At 44.7% G+C, this 15,921-nt stretch overlaps 1 protein-coding gene across 4 annotated transcripts in view; it reads left to right on the top strand.

The window, feature by feature from the left end:
• Window positions 1-15,921, top strand: part of ARHGEF4 (Rho guanine nucleotide exchange factor 4) — a 220,795-nt gene that overhangs the window by 172,737 nt on the left and 32,137 nt on the right. Inside the window, exon 1 of one of the 4 annotated variants that reach the window (XM_051781537.1) lies at window positions 14,569-14,809. The exons of 2 other annotated variants lie outside the window; for them this stretch is intronic. The gene's annotated coding sequence lies outside the window, so the exon portion shown is untranslated. Of the gene's footprint in view, window positions 1-14,568; window positions 14,810-15,773; window positions 15,798-15,921 lie in introns of those variants that run through there. One more of the 4 variants, XM_051781538.1, reaches the window with a different exon arrangement.

Below are 15,921 nucleotides of genomic sequence, written 5' to 3'. Positions count from 1 at the left end.
TTGGAATGTGGTGCACTGAAGGCATAAGGGAAATGTTGAAAAAAACCCTGGTCTACGTTGTTCTTTACTGGTTGGTAAGAAGGGTGCCAAGTTTAATATAGGCTTGGTCTTCACTGCTTTTTCCTGTTCCCCAGTAAATTCACTCCAGGGATGTGAAAGACCTGCCTTTTTAGTTGCTGCTTTTAGCTATTTTCTTTTGTAGTGCTGACAATGATTCACTTGACATCAGCAATTTAAAAATGAGCTACTTGGTTTAACTGATGCAATGAGCAACATACTAACAGGATCTAAGATTTTTTTCTGCAAAAATACCCTTTTTTTTTGTATGCATTAGAACTGGCAGCCCCTTATACACAGAATGGTTTTTCAGTGAGCTGAATTTGCATTGAAAGAGTGGAGCATGTTCACCATATGAGTGATCTCTTGCACTCTTACACCTTCTTTCTCTCTGTTACCTTTGCACAACCTTCCCAAGGTAAGAAGGCAAGAATAAAAGATGTATTATATTGTCTTGTGGCTAAACTACAACTGAAATTATGTGGACTGAGGCTCTGTGTATATGTTCGATGCACCCAGTGATGATTTTGGGTGCAGCTTCTGGGGGCTGGAAAAAGCTCCAGAAAGCTGCACAGTGAGGATAACAGCTTTTCTTCAAAAACAGCAAAAGCAAATACTCTTCCAGCAGTTTTCCAGCTCCTAGTGCTCAGAATCCCTGCCTACAGCCCTGGGTGCCTGGGGTAAGGAAGGGAGTTACTTTATTTTCTTCCCCTATTGCTTATATCCATGGCAGAGCTTTTTGATTTAACCTTAACTGTCTTGGACTGTTGTCCCTGTCAAGCAAACATGAGTAGAACACCAGAAAATCTTGAGCTGCTTCCTCCCACATTTGCCTGGTGTGTTTGTGAGAGAGTGCCAGGTACCACAGGAGTCAGTCCCATTGTGCACACTGAGGGTGTGGGAAGAGGATTCTGCATCCCTCCCATTCAAGTGCTTGCCTTGGTGAGTCTTGTCACTGTGTCTCAGCAAATGGAATATCCTCTAGGTTTTTGTATTGTTTTCTTTTAAAGGAAAAGGCAAAACATCTTACTTTCTTTGAAGAAAATCTTCACAACTCTTTAAAATCAGGAAAAAAATAAGCTTGTCAGCAGGTCTGTATATCCATCATGCATGTGGGTGCTTTTCTGTTTCATTATTCATCCTTATTGAGAACAATTTTTTCTTTCTTTTCTTGGAAGTTCATTTTATTAGAGTAAAATTCCATCACTTTTAATCAGGAAGGCAAATGGATGTGTCAAAAGCAGGTGTAATTTGTATAATCTTTGAAGCATATGTGGGGTTTTGTTGGTCAGTTGACTGAAAGAAAAAGGATTATTTTTGGCTTGTTCCCTAGAATCTTGCCTGTTCAGGAGCCAACAAAACTATAAGAACAAACAGTACATTATTTACTTTGCTGACTGGTTCCTATGGGTAATTAATCCATCACTTAACTTCAGTGAGCCTTGGCAAAGTGCTGTCTACACAGTTGCTTCCAGAACAAGAGATTACAGTAAAATACAAAAACTCTGCAGCAAAACACTAAATCTATGAGGCAGGAATTTTACAGGAACAGCCATCTTAAGTGTTGGAATTGAAATATCTCAAATAGCTGTTAGTCAGACAGGCTTATCCTCATCTTCCCTGCTGGACCAAAAGCTGGGTATTGATGAGTCTCGAGTATTTTCTGTAGTGCTGAGAGTGATGTGGGGTGAAGATTTTGGTGTTCAGTCATTCACTCACATCTTGAGTAGTCTCGTCTTTGTTTTATTGTATTCCAAGTTGCATTTTATTGGTGGTGGATAAGGAAACTATGGTAACCACATTATTCTTAGCCTTCTTGGAAGAAGCAGCTTTCGAATAAACAGAGAAGCTGAAATACATTTTTAAGGCATTTGGCAGACCAAGTGTTGCATTAAAAAACAAAGCACCCAACCACTGAGTTATAGTTCATTTTGGATCAAGAGAAAATGGCTATGAAATAAAAAAGAAATCTTTCATAAAAGTAGAGTAATTTATTGGCAGGAAGACTAGAGGGATAAAAGAAAGCTGGGAAGGTTGTATAGAGCCCACCTAAGAAGATCAGCATGAGAGAGTGTAAGAGCCAAGAAAAATCAATCAAAAAGTAATAATAAGGGTTTGGGATGAGAAAAGAGGCAGGGGAAGTAATTTTCTTGGGGCATCTGTTTGACATTCTTTCAAACACATTCTTGATGATTGTGAAAAGAGATTTTTGTGTTTAGATTGTACTTGGTGGAGTTTACTTTGTGTTTGGTCCAGATAAAGACCCTATCCTCATGTTTTATTGCTTCCAATTAGGTAAAAATGCAGCAAGAGGAAAATCTGTACTGCAAATACATTGTGATTCTGTCCTTCCAGTGCTATATAAATGTTACATATAGAACAGATACAGCTTCAAGCTTCATTAAATGTGTTATACGTGTTCTGAAGTTGAGCACAGGAGGGATTAGGCACATGAAAAGCCTGCCTGGCTCTCAAGGGACCATGGTGATGATAAGCTGTGTAGTTTTCATTAAGTAATTGGCCTGGGTAAGGAAGCTTAGGCCTGTTTGCCTGGAATTGTCACATGTGTACCGAGGGTTTGGGATGTCCTGCTGTGCAAAGGGCCCCTCTGGCTCTGTGCTTTGGAAGAAAAGCCACTGCAGTTCAACACATGGAGGGTTTAGCTCCTCACAGCCCTCCACCAACAGCACCATCCCATCTGGTGAAAGCAAAGCCCCAAGGATTTGGAAAATTACTGCAGGACTCCCTATTTTTCCCTTATCTCTTATGGCTCTGTGCCTGATAAGTTTGGAATTTGGTATGTGAAGTCTCGTTCCTGAGAAATGCACAACTCATTGGCTTCAGCAGGCTAGGATTTTATCTAAGACATGTTTTAAAATGGCAATACTGTAGAGTGTTACAGATGTTTGTGCTAACCAGTGCTTGCTGACAAGATACAATTAAGCTAATTGGTTCCAACATATATGTTTCTGATTTCAAGAAGCAATTCATACAGAAAAACCTTCAGGAAGTGACACAAACAACATATCTGCCACATACCAAGGGCAGCAGATATTGTACCAGTACTCTCTCTGTCTTACTGGGTCTCTAAAGCATTAATTCTTGTGCTAAACTCTTTGATCACACACTGTGAAGTTGTTCTGGGCTCACCCAGTCAGTACTCCTCCAAGCACAGTTTAAACAAGACAGAGTTATGGACTGGGGTTTTTTTTGTTTGATTGGGGTTTTTTGCGTTTGGTTGGGTTTTTTTAACCCCCAAAATAGCAAAACCAAACCAAACCCCAAAACTCATAAAATGTTAATACAGATGAAATCAGAACAACAGATTTTAATTTTGTTAAACATGAGTAATATCCTTCATAGCCCTTTTCACTTCATTTATCTTCATTCTAATTAACAGAAATCTCTTTTGTACTATGTGAGGACAAACTTGAAAAGACAGAAACATTTTAAAATAGTGCCACAAAATGTTGTCATCTCTTTTCTTTTTTCAAAAGAGTACAGAATAGGTTGCAAAAGCTGTGGTCACAACAGATTTCCAGACTGGAAGCTTAATTAGAATCACTGATCGTATGGAAGCAATATATAACATTCCTGTGTAATCTGGGAGAAGAGATTTATTACCTTTTTTTTTTTATCTTAATGTGAGTATATCGTTCTCCCAACTGATGCTGAAGCAAATAGAAACCAGTTAACAAACACCACCACCACCCCCCGCTCTGGTTTTTTTCTTCCAGGGGCTTAATTCCTGCTTTTGTGTCCTGCCTATTCCTGCAGCCAAGGTTGACAACTGTGGTCCAGAAGCAGCACATATGATTTATTTGTGGAATACTGTATAAAGCTCAGTACTGTCAAGGACCAGAAATAATGTTTCCCTGTGGACATAAATCTTTACTGGATCCTCGTTTTTGATCCCCAGTGCTTGCATAAGTTTGTGTAGGGCTCAGATGGGAATGTTCAGGATATGGAGTCAGAATTGTAATTTCTTTTACTGCCTGACGGATTTAGTTTTTACAGTTTTCTGGTCTGCAAACTTCTAAGGTTGTTTCAGAGGGCTTTTTGCAATGGATTTAAAGCAAATTGGTATATTCAAATACTCTATGGCAATTATGTCTCACCAAACATCAGGATCAGGAAATAAGTGGTCCCAGGGGTTGCCAGAGCCATATTTCTGCTTTCTACCATGGGCAGCTGGGGCTGCTCTGAGACACTTTCTCATGTCCTCGATAGCACTGGGACTTGGCCATCCCCTGCTTGTTCTTACACACACGTGGGAGGTGAGGGTAGGTAGCTCCCATACCACGTGTGTATGGTCTGCAGCATACACACCACAGCAGAGTTCAATCCACACTGAAGCATTTCTATAAAATGTATTAGGTTTTGCTAGATCCATGTTTCCTCTAAATACTCTGATTAACCTGATACTCATTAGGAACAAACAAACAACTTAGTTCTTGGGGCAAGAATAACACATGGGGGGCTGTCAGAGTTCTAACTCCCAAACAGAAACACGGAGGTGTGACAGTGGAAGGAGTGCTGCAGGCGTGTAAGGGAATGAGTGGGTTGTGGGCTTGGCCTCTGAGGGGACCTAACTCCTTGCAGGAGCCAAACTGAAGCAGCAGAACAGGAGTTGTAGCCTCTGTGTTCCCCCTCTCTGTGGGCATGGGTGTGTCCACACCCACATACAGACACGTTTAAAGAAGGGCAGGTATTGCCCAAACTTTGTGGCTGTAAAACAGACCCAGATACCTCACTCAAAGGAAATGACTGGAGACAGTGTGATGGCTTTGGAGTTCTCACATCAGCCCTGCCAGCTGCTAAATTGTAGAGACTAACAGCTTCTGTTAACACTTGTTAATGATAATGTGACTATTAGGGGACTCAATAAAATGTCTGTTGTTTGCTGGCATTAAATGTGTTCCCAGTTACCGGGGTGTAGAGAGAGGCTTGGCTCCACAGTGTTCCCCTTGGAAAAAAAAATGATCCAACAATGTTTTAACTTCTGAAGTTACTTGTGCCAAGTCATCTCAAAGCCTGCCTGTATTTTATCCAGTGTATCCATGGGTTTCCAGAACTCTGCCTGATGCTTCCCACTGCTTGAAGGAAACATAGTGTGTTTACTGATGCTGCTCACAAGAAGTGGTTGTCTCTTTTAAGGTGAAGGTTGCAACCGACTTTCAGTACTTTGGCATCCCAGTAAAAGGGCTCTTTTAACCCCTAGTAGTGGCATTGTATCCTGTAGGGATAAGGGTTACATTCCAGAAGGTCTTGGCTTCCTGCCTGTCACTTGTAGCACATGAGAGCCATCTACCATGGCGTCACGAAGACCTTCAAATCCTTGCTCTGGGGCACTTGAGATAGTGTGGCAGGCAGGCACTAACCCTCCAAGGTCCTCAGGGCTCTCACATGCACCTCATCAGGTTCTGTGCAAGGACATCCAAGGAAATGTGCAGGTGAAGGTCAGTGATTTCACCATTCACGTGTAAAGTGGGAGCCTTTCAAACCTGCCCTCTCTCTAATGTAAAGAAGGAACTTACCCTGTCCTCAGAAGCTCCTTGTTTGACTTTCAGGGATCCTTGGTTTGGTACCTAACTCTCTGCCTCTGTTTTGTGGGAGGAAGAGCACTGGAAGCACTATTTGCAATATTTGCACTCCCATGAAGATTTTACTTCAGAAGCGTTGCATAAATTAAACTGCAGTTATCCCTGCTCGAAATGGGAACCTGATGATGTGCAAAGACAAGTCTATTTTGCAGAATCTTGATGTTACAATTTACTTCTGCCAAAATCTTTATTTTAAAAATAGGTTTTGGGATGTCCATGCCCCAGTTTGCCAGTTCAAGAAACACCTGTGATGGATAACAGCACAATAACAAAGTGGATATTGCAGTATGAAGATTTACTGAGAGAAGGGGATAAAGAAGGAATGTGACAGAATAGGAATGCTGGGTAAATGTTAGTTTAGAGGTTATTCCAGATTTAAATGTTTGCACAGAGAGAGAGGAGTGAATATATCTGGGTTTATACCATACTTGTACTTCAGGTTCCTCTCAGCATGGTTTTGATATCAGAACATTTTTGGATTTGTTCTTCTCTCTCCAAACCATGATTTAGGGCAGCTCCTCTCTGCAAAGTTTTCTTTTTTCCCTAATCCTCAGAAGACATTTCACCCCTGGGGTGGAAAAATAAAATCGCTCCTGACTCTTCTGGCCCTTCAGAAAGCATTGTTAATCCTCAAAAGATCTTCCCTGTCAGCTTCAGCCCTGTCCTGTGACCAAGGCCCCTTGTCCTACACTTGGTAAACTGGGGGCAGAGTTACCATCAAGTTCATCCGTGGCTTAATACAGTGAAGGCACTGTCATATTCCTTGCAGTTTTATCACTCTGATAAGAGCAGCATGACTGTGGGAGCTGCAGAGGGAAGACAGATCAAGAAGAACGATGAAGCTGCTGAAGAGCCAACCCTGCTTCTCCTGAGGCTCATGAAAAGACTCTCCCTCCCTCTGGGGCCCTTGGGGCCAGCCCTCGGTGCCCTCGGCTTGCCCTGGGAGAGCCCCTGTTCCAGGCAGGGCAGGCATGCCCTGCTCCTTGCAGCAGAATGAGGAAATGTTGCTTGCATTAAGCCCACTCCCCACGGGAACCCACAGGAGCTCCATGGGCAGGGGACCAGAGCAGCCTTTGTCCCCGGTCCCCGTGCCTGGCACACCTCCACGTGCCATGCACTTGTCAGGGGCTCTGCGTGGAGCTGGGCAGTGATTAGGGCCTCAGAGGACAGGAGTGGAGCTGCTCTGCAGCACTTGAACATCAGGTTCAGCTTCTTTCTTGAAGTGACCTAGGAAGGTGTTGATGGGAGTTATTTTTTTTTCCAGTCCTACTTCTAACTGGTTTTATCTACGATCTTTAAAATGATCCTGCTTCTGTCTGTTCCACTGACTTGCCACTGGCAAGTCTTCGTGTCAACAGGTTTTATGAAATGAAAGCAGGATGTATAAGCTACCCACTATGGACCAAATGTCCTGTTTTTTCCACATTCCTCTGTCCCTAATGGATGCTTTGTTAGTAAAGCAGTGGGGCACCTTGTTCCTTTGCTGTCGGGACTATCAGTTTCTCATCCTTGCCTTCCTGATCATCTCAACAGCCACTTACAAGTTTGCTTCTGAGCTGTAGCTTAAATTGTTACTAATTTCTTGGTTGATGGGGCAGCTTTTGGAGGACAGCCCATCAAAATCCATTCTGGAAGGTGTATTGCTCTTCTGCATTTTTCCAGCCTGCTGGATAAAATAGAGGTATCAGGGAAAACGTGGCCTCAGGAGGCTGCTTGACCCTGTAAAATTTCTGCCCTGCTTTTCTGTCACGTAGGACATAGAAATGTTTAGCCTGTTTCTTATACACAGCTTATGTGTGTCTTTTACCCTCCTATGGCTTTTCTCATTCTCATACTCCATGGAGACTGTTGTTCTCCCTAGCCCTCCTGTGGCTCCCTTCGTTGCATCAGGAGACAACGAAGGAGCACTCCCAAATTAACCTTACTACAAGCCAGCCTGGAAGAACTCTTGCTTGGAAGCAGCTTTCCTGTTTTCTGCCTCCACAAGGCTGGTATATTCTGTAAGAGGTGAGGACGCTGAGTAGTCAGAGAAGTGTCATAACACATTATTTTGCAGATGACATCTAAAGGAATCCTGTACTCATATTTTATAATGTATGGGCTCAACAGAATATCTGAGACAGCCCAAAACTACATGGCTTTCTTGCAAACTTCTGTATAGTCAGAAATAAAGGAGACTTATGGTCTAGAAACAACCAAAAAACAAAGCTTGCCCCTGTTCCATCTCCAGTCACCTCTTGTACAAACTCTTAAAGGGTTTATCTGTTAATGTTTTTTCAGCTTCATACATTAGGCATCTTCCTCTATCCCATGTTTGTCACCACATTTCACCTCATCCCTCACCTTGTACTATTGTTATGCATCCCCTTCTTCTCACCCACTTTATCTGTTTTCACTGGCTTCATTGCAGCTTCCTCTGACCTCACCTGCTTCAGGCCCCATAACTCTACCCATGCCTGTTCCCTCTCTTCTTTCCCTGACTTTTCTCACAGTATTTCTATACCTCTGATTCTCCTTTATATCTCTGCTCCAGCCCACATGACCATTCCTTGTTATCCATGTTATCCATTCTGTGTTATCCATTACTGTCAAATTTTCAACTCAAAAACAGGATATCCCAAACAGAAAAAGCATTAAAATAATTTTTAGGACCCTGAACACCTCCTGTCTCAGTCACTAAGGATGTCATTGCCAGCCTCTGTTCCTTCTGTCTGTTCCTCAGCCCTGTAACCAGAGCATCATCTATTCTGACCCCTTCCCAGCCATTGCATTCAGGCTGTGTTAATCTTGCTGGGTCTCCAAGACGCGGAATTTCCTTTCCTATCCATCTGTCTTCCTGTAAATCCTGTTCAGCCTATCTTTAATTCAGAGCATCATTATTAAGCATTTTTTGTTCTGCCTGCGTCCAGTCTTGTACTGAAAAGATACATTTTCCTAGGCCATTGCATGGACCGTGCCTGCCTGTCTTTGCTGCTCTCTGCTTGTCCCTTGCTCTGCCACATCTATCATAACATGCTTTGTTTTGTTGCCTAGGCCATTCCTGCCTGTACCGCTCCCCTGTCATCTGTCACTCAACACTGAGAGAGAATTTTCCACCTTCAGTCAACCCCCAGAGCAGGCCCAGCCCTAGCCCAGCCCATGGGAAATGTGTGGTGCCGTGTGTGTGATGCTGGAAGCTCCCTGGCCTCGGCTCACAGGAGCGCGTGGGATGTGTTGTGTCGGCAGGTGGCTCGCGGCAGCAACACCTTCCTCTGGCCCCGGAGCTCCAGGCCAGGAGAATAATTCCCAGATGCTTCAAACATGTTAGTAGTTATTGTTGCTATTCTTGAAAATAAAACCTGCTTTAGGAGAATTTCGAAGATTTTCTAGCTTTAGTAGAGTCTGAAAGCAAAAGACTGGTTGCTAAGCAGATTATGGGTTTTGGTTTTTTCTTTTAATTAATTATAGTCAGAGGTGGCCAATCTGCAGTGTCCCAGTGTGCCCATGCCTTAATCTCTGCACTGCCCCAGGAAATGGTCAGGCCAATTTTCTTTCCATTGATAATTATCTCGTGAATCTTAGTACTCCAGCATGAGAACAGCTTGCAACGTTTTGGCAGGATGACATGAGTAATCCATCCAGGGAAGTACTGGCTGTAAAAACTGTGTGGGCTTGAACCATGCAGTACGAGCTAGGAGAAGATGCAGTGGGAGTAACTGTGCTCTAGTAACACAGTGTTACACACTGTAAAAATTCAAAGCAAATTGTGAGTCTCTGACAGACTGTTCTCCATTGCAGAAATACACGATGATATGCAGCTGAAGAAGTTGTACTTGTTCTGAGGTTTTCTGGCCGTGGCTCAGTAGGAATGATATCCTTTTGGGAGGTGGTAGCTGCAGTTGTTACTGGGAGTTAATTCAGTGCACAGCAGGGTTGATAGTTGCTTCATTTGGATGCTGGATAAAGTGTGAGAGTGGGATATTTGGGATTCAGGAAACTCAGCTTCCATGGATTGATTTGCAGGTAGTAATGCTCTCCCCTCTCACTATTTCATTGTCATGCTTTCTTGTTTTCAGTTGCTGAGCTGAAAACTGAGTAAAAATTTGTCCATTGAACATCCACTCAGCCTGAATTCTTTTTTGAAAGATGCATTTGAAGTGCTTTGTCACCCTGGTGTTATTAGATAGAAGTATTTTTATCACCTAATTAAAAAAATAAAAATCAATAGAAGCTTCTTCCCCAAGAAGATCTGCAACAGCTGTTTTATGAAAAGAGCAAGAATAATTTGGTGATTTTTATGTCAAAATATGGTTAAAAGGGGAAAAAACCCCAGTCATACAGACCCAGGTGAAATCTGTTACTCTGGCTGTTAAACTGTTGGAGGTTTTTGCAAGTACTGAACACACTCTCTTCCTCTGTAGTTCTTCATGCTCAGCATCTGAACACCAGCAATGCCAAGCAGAGGACAGGGAAGTTCATGTTTGTGTCTGTGGCTTCACTGGTGCAAAACCAGACAGTAATGCCGCCTCAGAAGGTATCCTATTTAGCAACACCTTTGGAAAACTTGTAAAGAAGTTCATATTTGTGTGCTCTGTGCTGTGTTTGCATGGTATGCAAAGCTCTGCACAGAGCCAGCAAACAGCACGGAGCTGCTGCCTGGTTTGTCCATGTGCTCTGCCCTGAGCAGGCAGTGAGGCAGCACAGCTGGGGCAGAAGGTACCTGTCTGTGTGTCAGATGGGCCCCATCCAGGCTCAGTTTTGGCATTTCTGCCTCTGTTGCTTGTTAATATTTTGATATATTTTTCACCTTGTTGGAGAGAGGGTATTGATAAATGACCCAGCAAGAGTGTTCTTTTTTCCTCCAGGGGTTTTTAGGGCAGTGTTTATTTGTGCCTACAGTACTAATGCATCCTTGGCTTTAAGAGGAGTTGAACTGTGCTGTGTCTTGTACCTGTAGCAAGCACATCCCTGTTTGTGATAAGTCGAGGATAGGAAGTCCTCAAGTGTGCTCCAGCATGGTAGGTAGTGTGCTACTGGGAGCTTTGCTTTCCAAGTTTGCCCTCTTGAGAGAGGGGAAAGGTGCTGTTGGCATCCCCTTGTATGACTGCCCTTGGTGGCCTCACTCTGGGAAATGGGCTCTTTGGCTTCCCAGCGTGATGGGAACTTCACTGCTTGTCTCCTCAGTTATTTATTTGCCTGTCCTACTGACCCACCTGTGCTTCCTATTACAGTTATTATTTTTTCACATTCATGTACATGTGCCTTTCAGTTCCCCATTCAGCTGCAGAGTACTGAAATGCTCTTTTCATTGGCCAGCAGTGGGTTTGTCTGTACACTCCTGGCCTCCTAAAACTGACAACTAAACCAGTCTTCAAAAGCTTAGGCCCCGTTTGCTGCACATACAAGCACAGTGACGAGTAAGGACTGGGCAATATTTAGTATCATATTGATGAAAAGTGAAGGCTTGTCTTTCTGTTTTTATTTTATCTAGTATTAGACCGGGAGTTCTTGAATAACTCATTCTCTGAAGGCTTGGTCACTGGCCATCTTCTGGGACTGCAGCTTGGCTTTGTGTGTGCCCAGGCCTTCGAGGCTGTGCTGTGCTCACCACTTGCTCTGTTGGAGTGGCAGCTTTATTCCCCTGGTGCAGTCCTGGCTGAGGATGGCTCTTAGAGGAAGAATTGGAAGGAAATTATCACAATTGCAAATTAGATTCCAGTGGAGATTGTGCAACAATTATTTGAAATATGCTCCCTCAGTGATAGTTATACAAAGTAAGTCCCACTGTATTACAAACCACAAGGTAAAACTTTCAGCTATTTCATCTCTTGCTGATGCCACCTACCACAGAAGCATGTCTGATCAGTTAGGAATAAGAATGAGGCTTTATTTCCATCATGGAAAGATGCCACATGGTGTTTAGAGAGTGCAGCAGGAGCTGGAGAGCCCCCCCCACTGCAAACACTTTGAGTTACCATGGAAGTAACTCCCCCGTGCACAGTCTCTGCCAAGGACCTGTGAGGGGTTTCACTGCGTGGGGGTGAAAACAAAAGCCAGGTCACAGCTAGAGTCACTCTGCAGCTTTTGTCCTTGTCAAGACCAGTTTCTATTCACTGTGGGGTCAGAAGGGTGACTGCAACTTATCATTAATTGTGCGATTCTACAAGATGTACACAAGGTAAACATGTTATTTGTGCCTGGGCAGTGTAGTGCAGGAGGGCACTTGGGTCTGCACATCAGAAGAGAAAAGGAACATAGGTGTGGCTTAGGCTGTTTCTTAGAGACAACAAAATTAGATGTAAATGTGACCTTCATTACTATTTTGTATCTTTTATTTTTTTTTTCTGCAATTTCATCTTAATATGAGTTTTCCCTGAATTTCTCCTTTCAGGCAGGCTCAGAGTAGTGTCAAGAAGTGCCCTTTCAGATGTCTTTATAGACATTCAGGCAAACTTTCTGTGCTTATACATAGAAAGTTCACTTTTCTGTGCTTCAAATGCTCAAGCATGTTCGTGAGTGGCAAAGATTTTAGGAAACTATTGGAGATCACAATGGATTTTAGAAACTTCTCAGTATCCTGTGACACCAACAGCGTAGCTCTGTCTAGTTGAATCACTGGAGTTTATTTCTTTTCAGTGTAACTAAGTGCCCAGAGAAGACGGTAGTTGTTGTGCAGCTTTCAGAAGAGCAAGTGTGATCATGCTTCCCATTCACCATGATTAGCTTCTCCTGAAGATCCTCCCAAATACTGCTCAGTGGCTTATGTCCAAACTCAGTCAGTCATGAAAACCCTTCAAAGCCAGACAAGATTTGCAGAATGCCCAGGAGTTGAACAGTGCAATGATGTGAGAACTGTGGACCTGAGGAACATTCATTAAATGGAAGCCTGCAAGCTTAGGGATTGGACTGTTATGCCATGGTGCATTTGGCAGGGAGAAATAGTTTTTTAAAGCCATTAAGCAAATGCAGGCAAAAAACTCAAACACCGTGAGCTTGAGCAGCTTGTGGATCCCAGTAGTTTGCAGCGTATGTGAAGGTTTTTTTACCAGGTCTTGAAGCTGCACCAAAAGCACAAGCTCTTGTCCTACACATTATTCTCCTTGTTCCATATTTAAGTTAGAGACAAGGAGATTTGCAGGATCTTTACATTCAGAAAACAGAAACTGGCATAATTCTAGACTTGATTTTATGATACCTAAGAAAGACAGCTATCTGAAACAGTGCAGAAGCATAAGGAGACAGTGGACGTTTTGACTGCTTAGCCCTTTCTCTATAGCCCCTGCTGAGGTCAGCACAATTTGGGGAAAAACTCCAAAATCAAAGAAAACTACCAGTACTCTTAAACATTTCCCCTTTTAAATCTCTCACCTGCTGTGTTCCAGGATACCTACAGGAAACATTATGAGCATTGATGTGCTAACACCTGAAAAAAGGCATCTTTTTTTAATGTATTCTCTGCATTGTGAGAGCAGCTGAGAGCATTCTTTCCATACCCACATCGTGTGGCTGCTCCGTCATTGCCCTTCCCAGAGACGGATGCTACCGTGTTTAGGGGGAGAACCATGACTTCTGGTTCCTTCTCCCAGGAATGTGTGTGTCTATATAGACACATGTTGGGTTTGGGGATTTTTTTTTTTCATGTTTGAAACTGCTGTGTAAAATGCAGAGTCATCCTGTTGGATAATTGCATCCTCTGTGGAGCATCTGCAGCTCCATGCATTATCTGCACTATTGTCTAGCCCTAACTCCAGGTGCTGGACTGCTGGATTCAGATTTCTCAGTTTCATGTGTGGGGTAAGCACGTGAGAACTGGAAGATGTGAAATTACCTCCTGTCAATGAAGAACTTAAATACTGGGTCCTTCTTTTCCTCTCCTGTGGAGTGCTATTACTGCTGGCTGTTGAGTAAGAGGTGGGCTCTGCTTTGCTGGCCAGAGGAAAAAAAGGCTATAGTCAAAGAGCTCTCTAAGGTCTATCCCTGCCTTTCCAAGGAGGAGTGCCTTTTCATCCTGTCCCTGATCCGACATGGGTGGGAGCTATGCTTAGCTGGGGCATCTTTGAGTGTACCTCAGGCAGATTGATGCTTGGTGAACTTTGCAGTCCAGCAGCAAAAGTTAAGTTCACAAAAGGGCTCTGTAGAGCTGAATAGAGGTTTTCTGGTTGCAGAGATTTGAGGTTTAAGTGGCTCAGGCCTACGGAGGTGTTGGCAGAGGGAGCCAAGTCCTTTAGACATTCTGGCTCCAGGATCCTGCGAGGAGGTGGATGGTGGAGTCCAACAGGAGCCGCTTCTCCCGGGCCCCCGGTCACAGGGCTGCACCTTCCCGCACTTGTTGCTCCCTCAGGTGTGTGGGAAGCCGTGTGTGCCCTGCCCGAGCCCGGCCCTGTCCCACGGCCGGCTATTCCCAGCCCCACCGGACCTGGGGATTTGCTTCTGGCAGGGCTGCTCTCTGTTGCTGGCACATCTTAGCGCGGGTGGAAGGATTTAAAAAAGCAGCCGCCTAATCCAGCCCTGGCCCTCCTTAAGAGCCTCCCCTGCGCACCCCACGGCTGCGCTCGGCGTTGCTAAGGCCTCGTGTATCCTGGAGACGGCGCCCAGCAAATCGCGGAGCCGCTCTCTGGGAAGCCGATATCGCAGCCGGATTGCGGTGCTCCGGCACGTCCTGCCAGAAGGAATTCAGTGTCTTCCTGCTGCCAGAGCCATGGCGACGGCTCCCTCGGCAGAGGATTCGCGGAGCCCCAAGGATGCGGTGAGCGGCTCCCCCTGAGCCGGGGGGCGTTGGGCACATGTGCTGTGCGGGACCGGCCATGGCCGTGCCGAGCATTTAGACTCCTGCCACTGAGAGCTGCAGGCAGCTTCTGTTCACAGCCCTCTGCCCCATCCGTGCCCCGGCTGTACAGCAGGCACTTAAGCTTTTCTGGTTTTTTTTTCTCCTGGGGGCTGAAGCCATGGCAAAGGTCCCCGACCGAAGCAGACACAAATGGAGTGCGCTTCACACTTTCCTCCGCTGCAACATGAACCCGGAGACCCAGCGGGTAGTGGTCTTTGTCATCCTGCTCTTCCTCATCATCGTCAACGTGGTGCTGATGTTTCTTTTGGCATTTCACTGAAGGAGGACTGCCGGTAGTGGTGTGGTGCATGGGGGTTTCCAGGACTGGGCAACAAATCAGCAGGTCAGCTTGTCGTTGTCTGCCTCTGGTCTGCTTGTCTGCTGTTACGGTAACTGTGTGTCTCAGAGTATTCCTTCCTTGTTTTTTAATCATCACCCCCTTCCCCACCCTGCTCCCCTCACTCTCCTCCTGTCATCACTTGTGCCTTGCGGTTTGGATCACAGTTAAACAAGAGAAAGGGAAAGAGGTAACACAGCCAACCTGCTTAATTGTACCCGTGACACTAATCAGCCTTGATTCCTTATGATGATGACGATACTGTGCCTGTACGTAGCACTTCCCAGCCCTGGAGAAGCCCAAAGTGCTGCTGCTTTGTTTGCAGACGGACTGTCATCCTATAAGGAGCCCTTACACAAGGACCTGCTACATGTAAACACCTGCTGTAAAAAGCTGAAGCCCGTAATGCCTCTGTTGCTCTGTCACTGTGAACATTATGCTGTGCAGTGGCCTGAGTAATGCCCAATTAGCCAAAGAGATTGATTAATAGAGTTCATCAGGAATTCTGGCTGAATAAACACTGCAGCAGTGTGGAAGGAGTGTTTTGTTGGCTTTAATCCCATTTCCTTTATTATACCTCAGTGCTTATCAACTGTGTGTATCAAGATGGCTGGCAGAGCCACAGCACAGGACACTGCTTGCAGGCCACTCGTTTCTCACAGGCCAGTGGCAGCGGGGGAGCGACTCAAGGACCACTCTTGTAGACTGTGAGGAGGGAAGGGCAGCAAAGCAGCATGTCCCCTCTGGGCCTGTTCACCTCCATGATGTGTTACCAGCAGCCCTGTCCAGCACAGCACTTCCAGACTTGGCATTGGCACCTCAATGGAGCAACCCTCTACTTGATGGCACTGAAGGAGACCAATTCCCAGAGGAAGACAGACTGGGAAGGAAGCCACGGTGCACTGTTCTTAATGATGCTGCTTGCATTTGTGCTGGAGACTGCAAAATATCCAAGCCTTTAAAATTCAGCAGGATCCTTCATTTTGTGTGTTAGGTAATCTGCAATTAAAGTACAGCTTTCACAAGGGCAGTGCATTTGCTGGCACTAATAGTTGAAGCTACTGCAGTCCTTTCAGACCGGAATATTTATGGCTCCTGGAGTCTGGTCTGGTGTTGAG

This window comes from Manacus candei, unplaced genomic scaffold (genome assembly GCF_025592945.1).
Source record: "Manacus candei isolate 608988 ecotype Guabito, Panama unplaced genomic scaffold, ASM2559294v1 h1tg000015l, whole genome shotgun sequence".
Classification (NCBI taxonomy): Eukaryota; Metazoa; Chordata; class Aves; order Passeriformes; family Pipridae; genus Manacus; species Manacus candei.
The sequence above is the reverse complement of the archived record's forward strand: the minus strand, read 5'-3'. Positions and strand labels throughout refer to the sequence as shown.